Source organism: Rana temporaria, chromosome 2, assembly GCF_905171775.1.
Source record: "Rana temporaria chromosome 2, aRanTem1.1, whole genome shotgun sequence".
Classification (NCBI taxonomy): Eukaryota; Metazoa; Chordata; class Amphibia; order Anura; family Ranidae; genus Rana; species Rana temporaria.
Genome location: NC_053490.1, coordinates 69,552,684 through 69,571,518, shown reverse-complemented (window position 1 = coordinate 69,571,518; position 18,835 = coordinate 69,552,684).

Here is an 18,835-nt window from a genome sequence, read left to right as displayed (position 1 = left end):
CGCATGTCTAAGTGCTTATGTGACTTCAGTGGTACTCTTTGTTAGGGATACATTGTGGGAGATTTACTAAAACTGGAGCAAACAGAATTTGGTGTACTGTGTATAATAACCATTGGCTTCTAACTTCAGCTTGCTTAATTAAGCTTTGACAATAAGCCTAGGTTCACATTGACGCGATTTGGCATGCCCAATCGGCGGCTATTGCTGGCAATGGCCACGTCCGAACCGGTGCGACGCCACATTTGCGGTGCCTCACCGATTTCCAAAAGTCGTTTCTGTACTGAGTGTGATTTGTATAGAACCCCGCATAGGTGTCTCTGAAATCGCCCCCGAGGTGGGAATGAAATGGTGTGACTTCAGCACGATTTCAATCCCCCTGTCAGTGTGAACCCAGGCTAAAACCTAGATGCTGAATGGTTGCTATGCATCAGATTCTATGTACATCAGTTTTAGTAAATCTTCCCAATTATTTGAGCCTGATTTTATGAAAATAATCTAAAATAATATCTGGAAGGCAGCAACTGCTTGCTGTAAAACCGTAAAAAAATAAACGGATAAAGGCAACCCACCAGCATACCTGCCATATAACCTATATTAACTGCTAGGTTGCCTTGATCCACTTCACTGTTTTTACAGTCAAATACTGGTGGCGTTTTTAGTTGAAAGCTGTGCCGTGTATGGCCAGTAAGTCTGCCATTTGGACAACTTTAGAAACTGAGTAGTCAGTACAAGTGTACAAAAAATGGTCCTAAATGTATTTTCTGTACTGCTTCACTGTAATAAACAGAGCTGTTCTTTGTACCAAGTGTGGTGTGTTTTGTGTAGAGGGCTACATTCTGCACTGTCTATGGGGAAAGGGGTTGGAGTCTTTGCCATCTAATTCTTGTGCTAGCCATACACAGGTAGGTCTTGCTTTGTGTGACAAAAGATGTAGTAATTGTTCCCTTCAAATAAATGGTTCCCACTAAATTCTACCCAGAACTTGTTTCAGACTAGAGCAAAACAGCATGACATCCAGGCAACACGCATTTGAAAGGCCTACAATGCAGGCCCCATATTTCCTCAGTTAGGCCCCTTTCACATTGAGGTGTTTTTCATGCGGTACATCGCTAAAAATAGCGCTGCTATCCTGCCTGAAAAACTCCTTCACTGCAGACTGAGGCGATGCGCTGGCGGGAGACAAAAAAAATCTCCTGTCAGCAGCATCTTTGGAGCGGCATGTAATACCGCTCCTTCCCATTGAAAACACTGGGAAACCGCAGCAATACCGCCCGCAATGCGCCTCTATAGAGGCGCATTGTGTGCGGTATTAACCCCTCATTGGCCGCTAGTGGGGGTTAATACCGCACCGCTAGCGGCTGATTCCCGCGGCAATCCGGCGGTATAGCGCCGCTATTTCTCTTTCGTTCATAGACGGACACAGCATCCTTTGACCTTCGGGTTATGTTCTTCCTACCAGGAGATTTTAGGCAGAATTCTTACAGCACTTAAGGTGTTAAAACTTTCCTTCATGCCGCTCCTCCCAGGGGGCGTGGCTCCCCCAGGCATAACCCACACCCTGCTCCAGCAGCTTCCGTTTGTTTCTGCCTAACCGTCAGGAGAGTCAGGCTCTCTCTGGAGTCCTGGACTCTGGAGTTTTTTCTTGCAAATTTTTTTGCATTTTGCGAGTTTTTTCCTCGCTTTTTTATTCTATTTTTATTTTTGAATCCTGCGATTCTTCTATCAACAGCCGACTGGGTGACAGGCTGGGTCCTCGACCCTTGTAGTCCCCCCAGGTTCGGCCTTCGAGCGTGTGCCGGCCCTCAGCTCCGCTTTGGGACGTCCACGACAGGCCCCATTGCTCCAGGGGCGGCCGGGGAACTTCGGTTCTAGGGCACACATATGACCGGTCTCTATGGCCTTGTCACAGTGTGTCTGGCCGACAGCCATGCCGTTCGCGGACGTTGGATCTGTCTAGGATACCTCCAGCCGGGGAGTCGCAGGACAGGTAAGTAGTGGCCCCTTGCTTAGGTAAGTGGTCTGGCTGGAATGTTTTCCCTTGGGAGGTCGACTGAGGGTTTTCCCCTGCTTTCCTCTCTCCCTTATTCCTCTCCCTCCTTCCCCCTTTGGGTGACGGCTGTGCAGGGGGTTTTTTTCCCTGGGGCTCATATTTTTTTCACTCGGGTATGGCTGGGGCTGTTCTGTGTCACTGCAGGGGACTGTGGTGGACATTCTGGGCATTTTTGTGTGTGCTGTGTGCTGTTTTGGTGTACTGTCATTTTTGGGTACACTGTCTTTTTAAAACTGCGCAACGGCGGCCATTTTGCCGGAGCCGCGCTTGTATTATTCGGCGGCCATTTTCTTGTGGCCGGCGCCGTTTTCAGCACTAGTTCGGCCTCTAGTGGCCGTTTCGGCGGGGAAAAAAGACCGCGAATCATCTGAGGGGACAGACGCAGCGCTGCAGCTTCTCCTCAGCACACACTTGTCCTTCACAGACCGCGCTGTACCAGGGGGGTGGTGAGTCTCAGGGGGCCCCAGACTGTGCTCTAGCGGCCGGGAGGTGACCTGTGGGGGACTTTTTTCCTGCCATTGGCAGTGGGGGTGACACGGCAGCTGCAATATGGAGCCTGAATCAGGCCCCTCATTCCTCACAATGCCGGAATTAACCCTTAGCGCCCCTCCCCCTGCCACATCTGTTGAATCGGTGTCGGCTGTCCTGGAGTCTTTTCTCACCAGGTTTGAAGCTGCCAGTGCTCGGTTGGGGGGTAAAAAGCGCCCCCCCCCAGAGGCTGTTTCTGGGGATATCTCTGACGCAGAATCTGATAACGCTGTTGCTGCTTCTGGTTCTGTAATGTCAGAAGATGCGGGCTTAACCCACATGGACAGCGAGGATGACTCTGCTGCGGAGTCTGCTGACAAGGAATTTGTTGGAGCTCTTATTACTGCGGTACGTGAGACTCTTCATTTAGAGGATGTGGCGGAGACACCAGCGGTGTCGGTCCCTTTTGGATTCCGCAAACCACCGCGTACCGCTAAGGTATTCCCTTGTGTTCCTTATTTGGACAATTTGTTGTATAAGGAATGGGATACACCGCAAAAGGCTTTTACTGTTCCTAAAAGCTTTGCTACCCGTTACCCCCTGGAGGAGGACTTTTTAAAAAAGTGGGTCACTCCTCCGTCGGTGGACCCTCCTGTGTCCAGACTGAGCAAGGCTACTACGTTGCCTGTGGAGGGGGCTCCTGCTTTCAAGGACCCCGCTGATAGGAGAGTGGAGGCCGTGGCCCGCTCCCTGTTCTCGGTGGTGGGTTCGGCGGTAAGGCCGGCTCTGGCCGGCGCCCTGGTTGCTCAGACGCTAACTGAAAGGGCGAAGCTCCTGCTGCAGGATCTGGAGGTCCAGGGTGCTTCCGAGTCCTCTAGGGACCTGGCTGAGCAGTTGATTCAGGGTCAGAAGTTTCTCTGTGAGGCGGCTATGGATTCGATTCCTTTGCTTTCCAGGGCTTCTGTCTACGCAGTGGTTCTGCGCCGCCTTATATGGCTGAAGTGCTGGTCGGCTGACCAGTCCTCGAAAAAGGCCTTGGTGGATTTGCCCTTTAAGGGCGGACGGCTCTTTGGGGCATCCCTGGATGACATCATTAAGGATGCCACTGGAGGTAAGAGCACCTTGCTCCCTCAGTCGGGGAAGGGTAAGGAACCTCGCCGCAAGCAAGGTCCTACTTTTACTACCCCTAAGCGGTTTTTTCGTGCGCCCAGCGCGGCTGGAAAAGGTCCGCAAGGGGCAAAAGCCCCTGCTGCCGGGCGTAAGCGCCCCTGGTTTAACAAACCAAACAAGCCTGCGGACAAGCCTGCTTCCGCATGAAGGTCTGCCCCCGCCCGGGTCTCGGGTGGGGGGACGGCTTCACGACTTCGCGGATCGGTGGAACTCTCTTCTGACCGACCGTTGGGTTTGCGAGGTGGTCGCCTCGGGGTACAAGATAGAGTTCCTCTCTTGTCCCCCAAACAGATTTTTTCCATCCAACCTCCAGCTTCCTCAGGATCGGCGACTAGCCCTATCCGGGGCTGTCCAGGATCTTCTGGACAGAGGGGTGGTTGTGCCGGTTCCCTCGCTGGAACGGTTTCGGGGGTTCTACTCCAATCTGTTCGTGGTTCCCAAGAAGGGAGGGGTTCGCCCTGTCCTGGACCTAAAGGCCCTCAACTCCTTTGTCAAGGTGCAGCGATTCAGGATGGAGTCGGTCCGTTCTATCATAGCGGCCCTCCACCAGGGGGACTTCATGGCGTCCTTGGACATCATGGACGCATACCTGCATGTCCCCGTTTGCACAAGCCACCAAAGATATCTGCGTTTTGCGATCGGGGAGGACCACTATCAATTCGTGGCCCTCCCGTTCTGGCTGGCGTCGGCACCACGGGTGTTCTCCAAGGTGCTCGCCCCGATCCTGGCCTTGCTAAGGCAGCGAGGGATCGCTATCGTGGGATACCTGGACGACCTTCTCCTGAGAGCTTCTTCAAGCTCAGAGTTAGAGGAGGACGTGTCCATCACGTGTCGGACTCTGCAGGAGTTTGGCTGGCTTCTGAATCTCAAAAAATCAGTGTTGGTTCCGTCCCAGAGGCTGGAACACCTGGGGCTGGTTTTGGATTCGGGGGAGGCAAAAGTGTTCCTCCCATCGGAAAAACTGCGGACCCTGCAATCTGCAGTGAGACAGTTGTCGACCCAGAAGTGGTCGTCTCTTCGCTTCTGCATGCGGGTTCTGGGTCTGATGGTGGCCTCCTTCGAGGCGGTTCCGTATGCCCAATTCCACACCAGGGTACTACAGAAGGAGGTTCTGTCACGATGGGACAGGGTCCCATCTTCTCTGGATCGCCAGATTCGGTTGAGCCATCTGGCCAAGTCTTCCCTGGCATGGTGGCTGACGTCTCCGGTGCTTCGGTCCGGGAAGTCTTTTCTTCCGTGCCGCTGGACAGTGGTCACGACGGATGCCAGCCTCTTCGGCTGGGGGGGCGTCTGGGGCACCCAGTCAGCCCAGGGGCGCTGGACTCAGGAGGAGTCCCGCCTGCCGATCAATATCCTGGAGCTCCGAGCGATCAAGCTGTGCCTTGTCAGGTGGTCCCTGGAGCTGCAGGGCCGTCCTGTCAGGATCCAGTCCGACAACGCCACGGCCGTGGCGTACGTCAATCATCAGGGCGGCACAAGGAGCTCGGCCGCGGCGACGGAGGTCGCTCACATACTTCGGTGGGCCGAAAGGTCCGTTCCGGCCCTGTCAGCGGTATACATTCCGGGAGTTCTGAATTGGCAAGCCGACTTCCTAAGTCGCACGACTCTGGATCAAGGGGAGTGGTCTCTCCACCCGGAGGTTTTTCAGATCCTGTGCCAAAAATGGGGCACTCCAGACGTGGACCTTCTGGCGTCCCGTCTCAATCGGAAGGTACCACGGTTTGTGGCCAGGTCAAGGGACCCCTGGGCAGACGCGTCAGACGCGTTAGTGGCTCCCTGGGGTCAATATCACCTGATTTACGCCTTCCCTCCTCTAAGGCTCCTACCCCGCCTGCTGCGCAGGGTGGAAGCCGAAGGGATTCCAACGATCCTGATCGCCCCAGATTGGCCGCGTCGCTCTTGGTACGCGGACCTGGTACGTCTGGTGGCAGACGCCCCCTGGCGCCTGCCTCTGAGGGAAGATCTCCTGTCTCAGGGCCCGATCTTCCATCCTGCTTTACGGTCACTGGCTTTAACGGCGTGGCTGTTGAGAACCAGGTACTGAAGGACCGGGGCCTGTCGGGTCCGGTAATCTCTACCATGATGCGTGCACGGAAGTCCACTTCTCGAAAAATTTATCATCGTACATGGAAAGCATACATCTCTATGTGTGAGGAGATGAAGTGGCACCCCCGTACTTACGTGGTGTCCCGGATCCTGCTGTTCCTACAGCGGGGAGTGGACCAGGCTCTTGCCTTGAGCACGATCAAGAGTCAGATTTCTGCTCTGGCTGTTTATTTTCAGCGTCCCGTGGCAGCGCACTCTTTGGTTCGCACGTTTGTGCAGGGGGTCCGGCATGTGGCCCCCCCGGTGCGCCCTCCGCTACCTTCTTGGGACTTGAACTTGGTCCTCTCGGCGCTTCAGCGTGCCCCCTTTGAGGACATTCGGGAGATCCCCTTGCTGACTTTGTCGCAGAAGGTGGTCTTTCTGGTAGCTATTACCTCTATCAGACGAGTGTCTGAACTGGCGGCCTTGTCTTGCAAGGCCCCCTACTTGGTCATCCATCAGGATAAGGCGGTGCTGCGCCCGCGACCTTCTTTTCTTCCGAAGGTCGTTTCGGCCTTTCACATTAACGAGGACATTGTTGTTCCATCATTATGTCCTCAGCCGAAGAACCCGAAGGAAGCCGTTTTACATTCTCTAGATGTGGTTCGGGCCCTTCGAGTTTACTTGTCGGCGACAGCTCCGTTCCGGAAGTCGGACTCGCTGTTCGTGTCTGTGTCCGGTCCCAGTAAGGGCCTGGCAGTCTCGTCGGCCACCATTTCCAGGTGGATCCGACAGGTTGTGCTTCAGGCCTACGCCCTGAAGGGGCGGGCGCCTCCCTTTCGGGTCACGGCGCATTCGACCAGGGCGATTGGAGCCTCCTGGGCTTTCCGACACCAAGCCTCTGTGTTACAGGTGTGTAAGGCTGCGACCTGGTCGTCGGTCCACACTTTTTCTAAGTCTTATAAGGTGGATGTGATTGCATCTGCTGATGCCTCATTCGGCCGCAGGGTGTTACAGGCGGCAGTTTAAGGTTGGATTTCCTCCGTTGAGTAACTCCGGTTTTGTTTGGGGTGTAACCTGTTGTTTGCTGTGTTATTTTTCCCACCCCTCGTTTTTTGACACTGCTTGGGGACGTCCCGAAGGTCAAAGGATGCTGTGTCCGTCTATGAACGAAAGAGAAAAAAGGATTTTTGTACTCACCGTAAAATCCATTTCTCTGAGTTCATAGACGGACACAGCACCCACCCCTCCTTGGTTTGTACTGCTTGTTACGAACTGAAGCTGCTGGAGCAGGGTGTGGGTTATGCCTGGGGGAGCCACGCCCCCTGGGAGGAGCGGCATGAAGGAAAGTTTTAACACCTTAAGTGCTGTAAGAATTCTGCCTAAAATCTCCTGGTAGGAAGAACATAACCCGAAGGTCAAAGGATGCTGTGTCCGTCTATGAACTCAGAGAAATGGATTTTACGGTGAGTACAAAAATCCTTTTTTTTAGCGGCGTTGTACCGCCACCGCGGCTCCCGCCCCAGTCTGAAAGGGGCCTTAAAGTGGAAAATGGCACTGGGAGAAATGGACTGATAAGAATCTGCAGGGTCAAGCCTGTGCTTTTGGCTGAGGAGGCAAAGCTACCATATGTGGGCTCAGGGCTCTATGCCTCCAAGCCAAAATCCTTTTAGGGCTGACAATACCTCAGTGCTGTGATCTAGGCTAGCCTAGCTGTACCTATGGTGGCATATAGCACTATTTATGTCTGGGACCAGGTGCAGCCAACTGTCTTCAACAATATGTAATTATTGGAAACCCAGCCCAAATAATTCATAGACTGGTGTGCATTAGCGTTTTGTGCGCAACAATGCACCAACCATGTTACAACTCCCCCTCTCTTGGCTATACAAACTCAATCCTTCTCAGTTTACAAGATGTTCCTTTTTCTGTATTGGCATAAATGTTTGTTTTATACCCTGGGCCTAGACTAAGGGGGTTACCGTATTTACTAAAGCTGGAGAGTGCAAAATCTGGTGCAGCTCTGCATAGAAACCAATCAGCTTTTAGGTTTTATTGTCGAAGTTTAATTGAACAATCTGAAATTAGATGCTGATTGGCTACCATACACAGCTGCACCAAATTCTGTGTGCTCCAGTTTTAGTAAATCTCCCCCATATATGTTCCTATCACAGTTAGAAGCTTTACTTGCATACGTTTTGCCTTCCATTAAAGACCCATTTCTACTGGGTGCATTGAGGGACACAGAATTCAGATCCTGGCATGTTATACTGCTGCTTACTGGAGAATTTGACACTGGCAAACAAAACCCTGTAACTTGGGATAATGCCTCATCTACCAAACATCCTTAGGTGGATTCAGAGAGAGTTAGTAGATACGCCGACCTAACTCGGAATCTGCACCGTTCTAAGTTTAAGTGTATTCTCAAACTGAGATGCACTTAAACCTAGCTAAGATACGACAGCCTGCGCTGTATCTTGGGTGCAATATTTAGACTGGCCGCTAGGTGGCGCTTCCATTGAGTTCGGCGTAGAATATGTAAATGACTAGATACGCCTATTCACGAACGTACGTGCGCCCGTCGCACTAAAGATACGCCGTTTCCGTAAGAGATACGCCGCCTAAAGATAAAGATGCCCCCTAGGTGGCGTAGCCAATGTTAAGTATGGCCGTCGTTCCCACGTCAAAATTTTGAGTAAGTCGTCCGTGAATAGGGCTGGACGTAATTTACGTCCACGTCGAAACCAATACGTCCTTGCGGCGTACTTTGACGCAATGCACAATGGGATATGTGCACGGACGGCGCATGCGCCGTTCGTAAAAAAAAGTCAATCACGTCGGGTCACAGTTAATATGCATAAAACACGCCCCCCACATCCTCATTTGAATTAGGCTAAATACGCTACGCCGCCGCAAAGATGCGCGCCCCTACCTGAATCCAGCTACCTGTTTCTGAAAAGATTTGTTGTGAGACACTGCAGTCTACAACTGTCACTTTCTAATTACAGGGGGTCCCTTTGGACCTTTTTTGATGTATTGCGTACTATCCAGCAGTTAAAAGCTCAGCCTTTTGTCTTTCAGAGCTCCTACTGCTGCAAGGACCTTTCCACCTTACCCACTATTTGAGGTATTCCTCTCTGCAGACTGGAAGCACCCTGAATTGTCTTGGGCCTCACCTGAGAGTGTTGGAACTGTTCTCTGAGAGGGAATTTGTTAGATGGTGGTCTAAACTCCTTGGCAGACTAACTAACCAGAGGTCAGTTCTGTCATTTGCCCCACAGTGTCAGTGACACTATTCTTTCAAATTGTAGCAGAATGGGTAAGATAATTTATTTTTTATTTTTTAAGGATCTCGCCTCCACTGGAGTAGGCCTCTTAAAGGGGTTGTAAAGGTTCATGTTTTTTCACCTTAATGCATCCTTTGCATTAAGGTGAAAAAACACCTGGCAGTCACAGGCCCCCAATTTACTTAGCTGAGCCCTTCACCTGCTCTGCGCGTTCACTTCCCCACGGAGTCTCAGCGTTGATTGGATAGATTGATAGCAGCGCAGCGATTGGCTCCCACCGCTGTCAATCAACTCCAATGACGCGGCCGCCAGGGGGGTGGGACCGAGTCATACACTCTGTCTATGGACGCAGAGTGTATGACAGAGAGAGCGCCCGCAAGTTAACCCCCTCGAGAGCGATAGAGCTTCCCAGCGGGGGTTAGCTATTGCAGGGAGGTGCTGCTGTGGGACCCCAGAACAGGAAGATCGGGGCCACTCTGTGCAAAACGAACTGCATGTTTGTTATTTTAAAAAATAATAATTCGAACCTATACAACCCCTTTAGGCCGGATTCACACTTGTGCGGTGCGAATTTCAGCTCTGTTATCTCTGCAGAGAGATAAGAGAACTGTTCAGCAGATCATCGCCGTTTTAGATGCGAATTTGGAGACCTGGGAGAGGGGGAGGGGGGAAGTGTATTGAGCTGAATGAGAGAAATCCTCAAGAGAAATTAACACATGTGCAAATCAGATGCGTGCCCGTAGAAGTTAATGGGCCTGAATTCGCACCTGAGCCGCACCGCAATGCCTAGAAAACGCACACGTTTTTTCGGCAATGCGCAGTGCGAATGCATCACACATATGTGAACCAGCCTCATTGAAATCAATGTATTTTATAATGTTATGCGAGTTGGATGCGGTTTAAGCCGCAACCAATTTGCATAGGTGTGATCCCGGCCTTAATTGAGCATGTGTTTGGCCCATTGTTTTTTTCTTCACTATTCCGATATCCCTGCCCTCTGATAAACATAGTAGGCATCATGGATCGACGTGGATAACGTCTCCCTAAAGGGCCTAACTCCAGCAAGACCCATTTGAATCTCACCCTGTCAGATTTTCTCATTGGAAACTGACACCTGTAGGTAGGGGTAACCACTATAGCAGGGATCCTAAAACTACGGCCCTCCAGCTGTTGTAGAACTACATATCCCATGAGGCATTGTAACACGCTGACATTCACAGACATGACTAGGCATGGTGTAAATTGTAGTTCCTGAACAACTGGAGGGCCATAGTTTGAAGACCCATGCACTATCGTTTCTTGCTATTAAAAAAAAAAAAAAACACTGCAGGATTACCCTTCAGCCCCTTGTCATGAGAGGGGGGTTACCCCTCTATTCTCCTATGCAATAGTATTGGGAACCCACTCTGATATTTTTCGTCTAACGTTCTCTTTTTGGTCTATGACTATTTTCACCAATAGCCGGATTCAGTAAGACTTATGACGGCGTATCAGTAGATACGCCGTCGTAAGTCCGAATACGCGCCGTCGTATCTTTAAGCGTATTCTCAAACTGAGATACGCTTCTCTGTTGCAAAGATCCGACCGGCGTAAGTCTCCTACGCCGTCGTATCTTGGCTGCATATTTACGCTGGCCGCTAGGGGCGTGTACGTTGATTTACGCCTAGAATATGTAAATGAGCAAGATACGCCTATTCACAAATGTACTTGCGCCCGATATGCTGTTTACGAAAGGCGTTTTTCAGGCGTAAAGATAAACCACCAAAAAGATGGCGCAGCCCATGCAAGGTATGGACGTCGGAACAGCCGTCGTATTTTACGTCGTTTGCGTAAGCGTACGTGAATGGGGCTGGGCGTAGGTTACGTTCACGTCGAAAGCAATGAGTATTTGCGACGTGATTCTGAGCATGCGTCGTACGATCGGTGCTTCATTTACATGGGGTCACGATCCATTACCATACAACACGCCCCCTACCTGCCTATTTTGAATGAGGCGGGGTTACGCCGGGCCATTTGAGCTACGCCGACGTAACTTAGGAGGCAAGTGCTTTGTGAATACAGTACTTGCCTGGCCCTCGCACCTCTTCTGCAGCTGCAGGAGAGCATCAGCCCTCCCTCTGGTCCTACTCCAGACCCTTACTTTCTGCTTTCAATCAATGCATCTAGCTTCTTCCCAGCAGCAGCATAAGGAAAGGGGGGTGCACTGTGATGTAAGGGAGAGTGGGGGACTCAACTTCTGATGGTGGGGTGGCTCTTAACATCTAATGTAAGGGGAGGGGATGCGTTGGACATCTAATCTTACAGATACAACCTGCCCTTTTGAGGGCAATAATAATGCTGATGCGGCCCACAATGAAATTGAGTTTGAAACCCCTGATCTAGAGGAAAAGAGATTTCATGTCCAAATATGGAAAGGCTTCTTCACAGTTACGGTCCGCACATCTGAAAGGGCCCTATGTCCGCTTTTTCATCCATCCGTTTGCAGATGAAAAAGGGACATACATTTGTCCCTATGTGATTGCGGGTGTCAGCGGATAAACATCCGCTGGCACCCGTAATCACCCGCCTCCGCAAAGATCCGATTTTGCAGACGGAAGAAACCCCTATTTTTCCTTCTGTCATCGGATCAGTTGAACACGGTCATCCGATCCCCCATAGGGGAGAGCGGAGAAAAGACTGGGCGGTCCCTGCACAGTGTGCGGGGACCGCCCTGTCAGCCGCCAGCTCAGCGGGGATATACGGAGCGATCCCCGCTGAGCTTACGAACACACGGAGGCGGATCATTACTGATCTGCCCCGTGTGAAAGGGCCCTAAGAGCTGTGAAAATGTGGAATAGACTCCCTCCAGAGGTGGTTCTGTCCAGCTCAGTAGATTGCTTTGAAAAAGGCCTGGATTTTTTCCCAAATGTACATAATATAACTGGCTACTAACATTTATAGGTAAAGTTAATCCAGGGAATATCCGATTGCCTCTCCGGGGATCAGGAAGGAATTTTCTCTCCTGCTGTATCAAACTGAATCATGCTTTGCCTTTATCTGAATCAACTGTGGGTATAGGATTGTGTATATGGAATGATTTATTTTTTTATAATGTTTATTATAATTTTTGCATGTATACAAACAATAAAACAAAAAGAAGAGACTACCCATCAGATATTCACATGTGATCACAATAAACATACATGTAGACTTCCAGCCCTACAGTAACTATGTTTGACTTAAACAGGTGATTATACAACATTTTAAGAAATTATATGTAGGGTTTCACCATATTGTATATCGGGTAACATCTCAACTGAAATTGGCCATTTACAAGATGTGAAAAACCATTAATGTTATCAAGTACATTTTTTTTATTGGTAGAATTAGATGGACTTGTGTCTTTTTTCCAACCTATGTACGCCTGTGCATGAGTTTATGCTAGCATGGCATATACTTACACTCAGCTCTTTATTATTATGGGCTGTTGTACATCACAGTTGCATTACCTGGGCACAGAAATATGGATGACATTTTTGCTGCATGCCTGAAATCTATCCAAAGCTAAAAAAAAAAAAAAAAAATGTTGGAATACTACTATAAAAATATTGTAATATAGATTAGTTACCCTTGTATCATTTTACCAAACCTGCATTGTTACCCTGCCTAGAAATCCGGAGCTGTTTGTTGCTACATAAACAGTATTAGCATGGGACTGTACAAACAGCCACCCTAATTCCACCCGCCATCACCATCTGACCAATCATTATAGTAAAGCAAACCATGAAACTGAAGTGTGGAAACGTATGGCCGCAGACTCTTTGTTTGAATTTTTAAGACAAATATGATAACCTTGAGGCTGGGTTCGCACCTCTGACAGATGCGGCTCGCAGCAAGGGTCCGGTGCGTCCCTGTTCCCCATTTCAGGGATGACTCAGGCCGAATCTTTGCCTGAATTCGGCCCTGATAAGGAGCCAAAGACCCACGGTGTTCCTGTGCAAGCCGCTCCGCAGCCGCAACGGAGATATGTGAAATGGCTCCATAGAGAGCCAGTCACCATCTCCTGGCATGCAAATTGGAAACCCGCATTCAATCGCATAGGTGTGAATCCAGCCTTAACCTTTAACATTAAACGCACAGACCAATATCACCATGAAAACTTTAACCAAACCACCTGCTTTCAAGACTCGTGAACCACCAGGTACCACCATAAACACTGTCCACCCACACCTGCGGGCCAAAATGATCCAACTCAGTCTTTTAGGACTCAAGCATCAGGTAACCCTAAACTGTGTCCACTCACACCTGTGGGGTGACATTACCCCAATAAAATTAGAGCTGCAACAAAGGGAGGGGAGATGACAGTTTGATTGAATATTCAGACTGAGGTCCCAGGAGACTGATGCCAATAATGGTTGGAGGATCCTTTGGACGGACTCACTTCTTCCCTCTTTCTTTCTTTACCATTTGTATTGTTCCTCTGATCCTAACCAATCTAGGAATCATGTTCTATCTGCTTTCCCCCCTCCCTTTTTTCTCCTCCTTTCCTCTTTTCCTACTTGAACAAATTTAATGCTATAATTGAGGGTTTGGAGCCCCCATCAGGGGAGACAGGGGGAAGATATTTGGAGAAAAATGGTCACTGAACTAGAACCTTCTATATACACTGCTCAAAAAAATTAAAGGAACACGTTGAAAACATATCAGATCTTAACGGGCAAACATCTCATGCTGGATATCTGGATATGGACTGGGTAATGTGTTAGGAATGAAAGGATGGCACATCATTTGATGGAAATGAAAATTATCCACCTACAGTGGGCTGAATTCACAGACACCCCAAAAATCAAAGTGAAATTATGCAGCAAGCTAGTCCAGTTTGCTGAAATTTCATTGCAACAACTCAAAATGGTCCTCAGTAGTTTGTAGGGCCCCCAAGTGCTTGTTGTATGCATGCCTGACAACATCAGGGCATGCTCCTAATGAGACGACGGATGGTGTCCTGGGGTATTTCCTCCCAGATCTGGACCAGAGCATCGCTGAGCTCCTGAACAGACTGAGGTGCAACCTGGCGGCACCGGATGGACCGAAACATAATGTCCCAGAGGTGTTCTTTTGGATTTAGGTCAGGTGAGCGTGGGGGTCATTCAATGGTATCAATTTCTTCATCCTCCAGGAACTGGCTGCATGCTCTCGCCACATGATGCCGGGCATTGTTGTGCACCAGGAGGAACCCAGAACCCACTGCACCAGCGTAGGGTCTGACAATGGGTCCAAGGATTTTATCCCGATACCTAATGGCAGTCAGGGTGCCACTGTGTAGCCTGTAGAGGCTTGTGAGTCCCTCCATGGATATGCCTCCCCAGGCCATCACTGACCCACCACCAAACCGGTCATGCTAAACGATGTTACAGGCAGCATAAAGTTCTCTGCAGCTTCTCCAGACCCTTTCACGTCTGTCACATATGCTCAGGGTGAACCTGCTCTCGTCTGTGAAAAGCATGGGGCACCAGTGGTGGACCTGCCAATTCTGGTGTTCAATGGAAAATGACAATCGAGCTCCACAGTGTCCGGCAGTGAGCACAGAGCACACTAGAGGATGTCGGGCCTCAGGCCACCCCCATGAAGTCTGTTTCTGATTGTTTGGTTAGAGACATTCACACCAGTGGCCTGCTGGAGGTCATTTTGTAAGGCTCTTGCGGTGCTCATCCAGTGAGGCCCGGAGTCAACAGGGCAGAAAGGAAAATAACGGAGGGCCGGGCATGACTGGGGTGGAGGATGGTCAACTAGGAGTTAACAGGGGGAAGAGGAGGCTCAGTGGGAGTGAGCTGGAAGAAAGATGTGTGGAGGGGGAGGAGCCCTATATATAGGGGGCAGGGAGCAAGTGGGCGGCAGTGCAGGAAGTCTAGCACACAGGGAGGCAGTTTTTCCCACCCACCCTTCCCAATTTTTGTTGTGTGTTTGGTGTTGTGCGTTTGTTTTCTTTCTTTAAGGTTCGTTTGAAAGGGTTGTCATGACAGCTGTGGCGGTGTCCTTTGGTCTTTGATGGTGACAGTTAACAGATGTAATGGAAGTGGTGGGGGCTCATCGGTGGGATGGGCCCCTTCTGGGGTTATTCCAGTGGAATGGTGTCCACTGGAATACGGTTATGGTGCACTGCGGAGTAAACGGGGCTGTCTCCGAGCTGGATACGGCTGGAGGCCGGTTATGGTAATGGTACCGCAGTGGAGTGGTGGAAAGAAAGGTTAAAGCGGTGGTTCCCCCTTAAAAACAACTTTTTTTTATTCCACTGCCCCTCCACATTCCATCGCGATTAAGGCACATATTTTTTTTTTCCTGCTGTACATACCTTACTACAGCATATTCACCCGTGCATCCGGGTTGCGAGTCCCGCGGGAGTGGGCGTTCCTCACATGCTGTTGATTGACGTTTTGCCCAAAAACGAGCTCTCCCCCCGTTGCGTAAGCCGCGTCACGGTTGGCGAAAGGAGCCGAACGGCGAGTCGGCGCTATACTGCGCATGCGCATCACCGTTCGGCTCCTTTCGCCAATCGTGACACGGCTTACGCGACGGGGGGAGAGCTCGTTTTTGGGCAAAACGTCAATCAACAGCATGTGAGGAACGCCCACTCCCGCGGGACTCGCAACCCGGATGCACGGGTGAATATGCTGTAGTAAGGTATGTACAGCAGGAAAAAAAAAATATGTGCCTTAATCGTGATGGAATGTGGGGGGGCAGTGGAATAAAAAAATGTTGTTTTTAAGGGGGAACCACCGCTTTAAACAGGGTTGCTGTCAAAGACCAATTAGGCTGGTGTTAATAAAGTTGTTTTTGGTTAAAATGTTAAGGAATAAAGATTTGGAATTATTTAAATTTATTTAAATATTTAATGATTTGGGTTTTGAAAATAAATTGGCTGTTATGGCCATTTTTACTCCAACTTCTGTGTCTCTCTCGTTAATGGTATAATGGGGGGCTTAAGAAAAATATAAAAGGGGGTAAGGGGTAAGAAGGGTTGGGCTATCTGATCTACACTAGTCATGTTCCTCCTTGCACAAAGGAGCAGATACCGGTCCTGCTGATGGGTTAAGGACCTTCTACGGCTCTGTCCAGCTCTCCTAGAGTAACTGCCTGTCTCCTGGAATCTCCTCCATGCTCTTAAGACTGTGCTGGGAGACATGGCAAACCTTCTGGCAATGACACGTATTGAGGTGCCATAGAGGAGGAGTTGGACTGCCTGTGCAACCTTTATAGGATCCAAATATCGCCTCGAGCTACCAGTAGTGACACTGACCCTAGCCAAATGCAAAACTAATAAAACAAAGTCAGAAAAGATGAGTAGGGAAAGAAATGTCAGACACCTCCACCTGAAAAAACATTCCTGTTTTGGAGGTCGTCTCATTGTTGCCCATCTAGTGCACCTGTTAATTTCAATTAACAGCAAAGCAGCTGAAACTGATTAATAACCCCCTCTGTATACACCCCTCCCCCTCTGCTACTTAACTGACCAGATCAATATCCCAGGAGTTCTGATACAAGTGTTCCTTTAATTTTTTTGAGCAGTGTAGTTTTTGAGGACCTACTCACAAAGTGACAGAGTTTCAGCAAGGTCTCAATCACTGGATCCTACACTCATTCATCTTCATATTGATATACAGGGCAATAATCCTGACGGCCACCTCTCAGGGACAATAATGTCTCTGTAATGCATGGGTCTTCAAACTACGGCTCTCCAGTTGTTCAGGAACTACAATTTACACCATGCCTAGTCATGTCTGTGAATGTCAGTGTGTTACAATGCCCCATGGGATGTGTAGTTCTACAACAGCTGGAGGGACGTAGTTTGAGGATCCCTGCAATGCAATGGGACTCTGTAATGGGTTTTGTTCATAACCCAAAGATTACTTTTCTTGTCTACTTCTGTTCAGTGGCGGCCCGTCCATAGGGGGCGCCCGGGCGCTGCCCCCCCCCCCCTTCTGTAGTCATAAAAAAAAACGTCCTTTAAAACTTTAAGAATGTCGTTCTGCAGCGCTCTGGCTCTCGCAAATAACATACATTCATGCATTGCATGAATGTATGTTATTGTGGCCAGCTGTCGCTGGTCTATTCAGTTGGCCGGACCTTGGGCGCCGGCTACCTGAATAACAGCAGCTGGTTGGCTGTGCGGAAGTGCCTATCAGAGCCAGCGGCTCTGATAGGCTTTCCGAGTACAGCCCTCGGCTCCCGGATGTCTATTCCTCGGTACGTACGGGGGGTGCGTTCCTTGGATAAGACTGATGGCCGTCTCAGCCAATCAGGTTCACTGATTCTGGTTATTGGTAACCTGATTGGCTGAAGCGTCATCGAGGGCGGGAGAGGACATTGAGGGACGTGGAAGCAGAAAGGTAAGTGCATTTTACAAGGCACAGCGGCGACAATGGGCACAGTGGCATCAATTAAAGGGCACAGTGGCAACAATCGGCACAGTGGTGACAATGGGCACAGTGGCAACAATTAAAGGGCACAGTGACATGCACAGTGGCAACAAAGGGCACAGTGGCGACAATTGGCACAGTGGCGATGATTGAGGGGCACAGTGGCTGCGTTTGATGGCATGGCACAGTGGTGACCATTGATGGCACAGTGGCTGTGTTTGATGACATGGCACAGTGACTGCGTTTGATGGCATGGCACAGTGGCTGCGTTTGATGGCATGGCACAGTGACTGCGTTTGATGGCATGGCACAGTGGTGCGAATTGATGGCATAGTGACTGCATTTGATGGCATGGCACAGTGGTGATAGATGATGGCACAGTGGCTGAATTTGATGGCATGGCACAGTAGTGACAATTGATGGCACAGTGGCTGCGTTTGATGGCATGGCACAGTGGTGACAATTGATGGCACAGTGGCTGCATTTGATGGCATGGCACAGTGGTGACAATTGATGCCACAGCGGCTGCGTTTGATGGCATGGCATAGTGGTGACAATTGATGGCACAGTGGCTGCGTTTGATGGCATGGCACAGTGGTGACAATTGATGGCATAGTGGCTGCATTTGATGGGCACAGTGAGGCTGCAATTTTTTTTTGCGCCCCCCCCAAAAAATTTTGAGCACCAGCCGCCACTGCTTCTATTATGCCCACATGTTTCACTGAGGCCTTAATAAAGACCTAACCGGTCTACCAAGCTCTTCCCCTGATGATTTCATACCCCCCCCCCCCTCATTTGTTTTGTACCAGTTCTTGTTGTATGATTCAGAGCATGCGAGGATTGTTTGCTGCTCTGCACAGTGGTCAATTAATCTGCATTTTCTTAAAAAATACCAATAAAAAAGATTGAAACTGAATATTAGCCCTTCAGGCACCTATAAAGGAAAACACTTCATCCCCATCGGTTGCTTGCTTGACTTTCAAATTTTGTTTCTAAGCATAATTTTTTTTTTTTCTTTTATAAACTGCCCAGGATCAAAGCAAGTGATTATATTCTGTGCCTTCTCATCAGTGACCAGCGCGCCTTGAGGCGATTCAGTTCACATGTGCAGCGCTATATACGTTTTTTATTCATTTATTCATTCAGGATGTGAGGTGGAGAGAGATGTCCCAGGACCTGAAAAATAAACAGAGAAAGCCAGCAGAAAGATTCTGTACCTTTTATTGTGCTAATTCAATTTAAGCTGTACGACCGTACAGAGAGGAAAGGAGGCTGTAGGGGGTGACAAGTCCCATCCCATGGGGACACTGGGTTGGCTCTGTGTCCCTAGCATTAGATTTGAATGAAAACTAAGCAAAGGACAAGGGCCTTGTGGGTAAACGCCATGATTTCACCATGAAGAATTTGCAGCTGACATAGTCTGCCTGTAGGAGTGGCTGGGA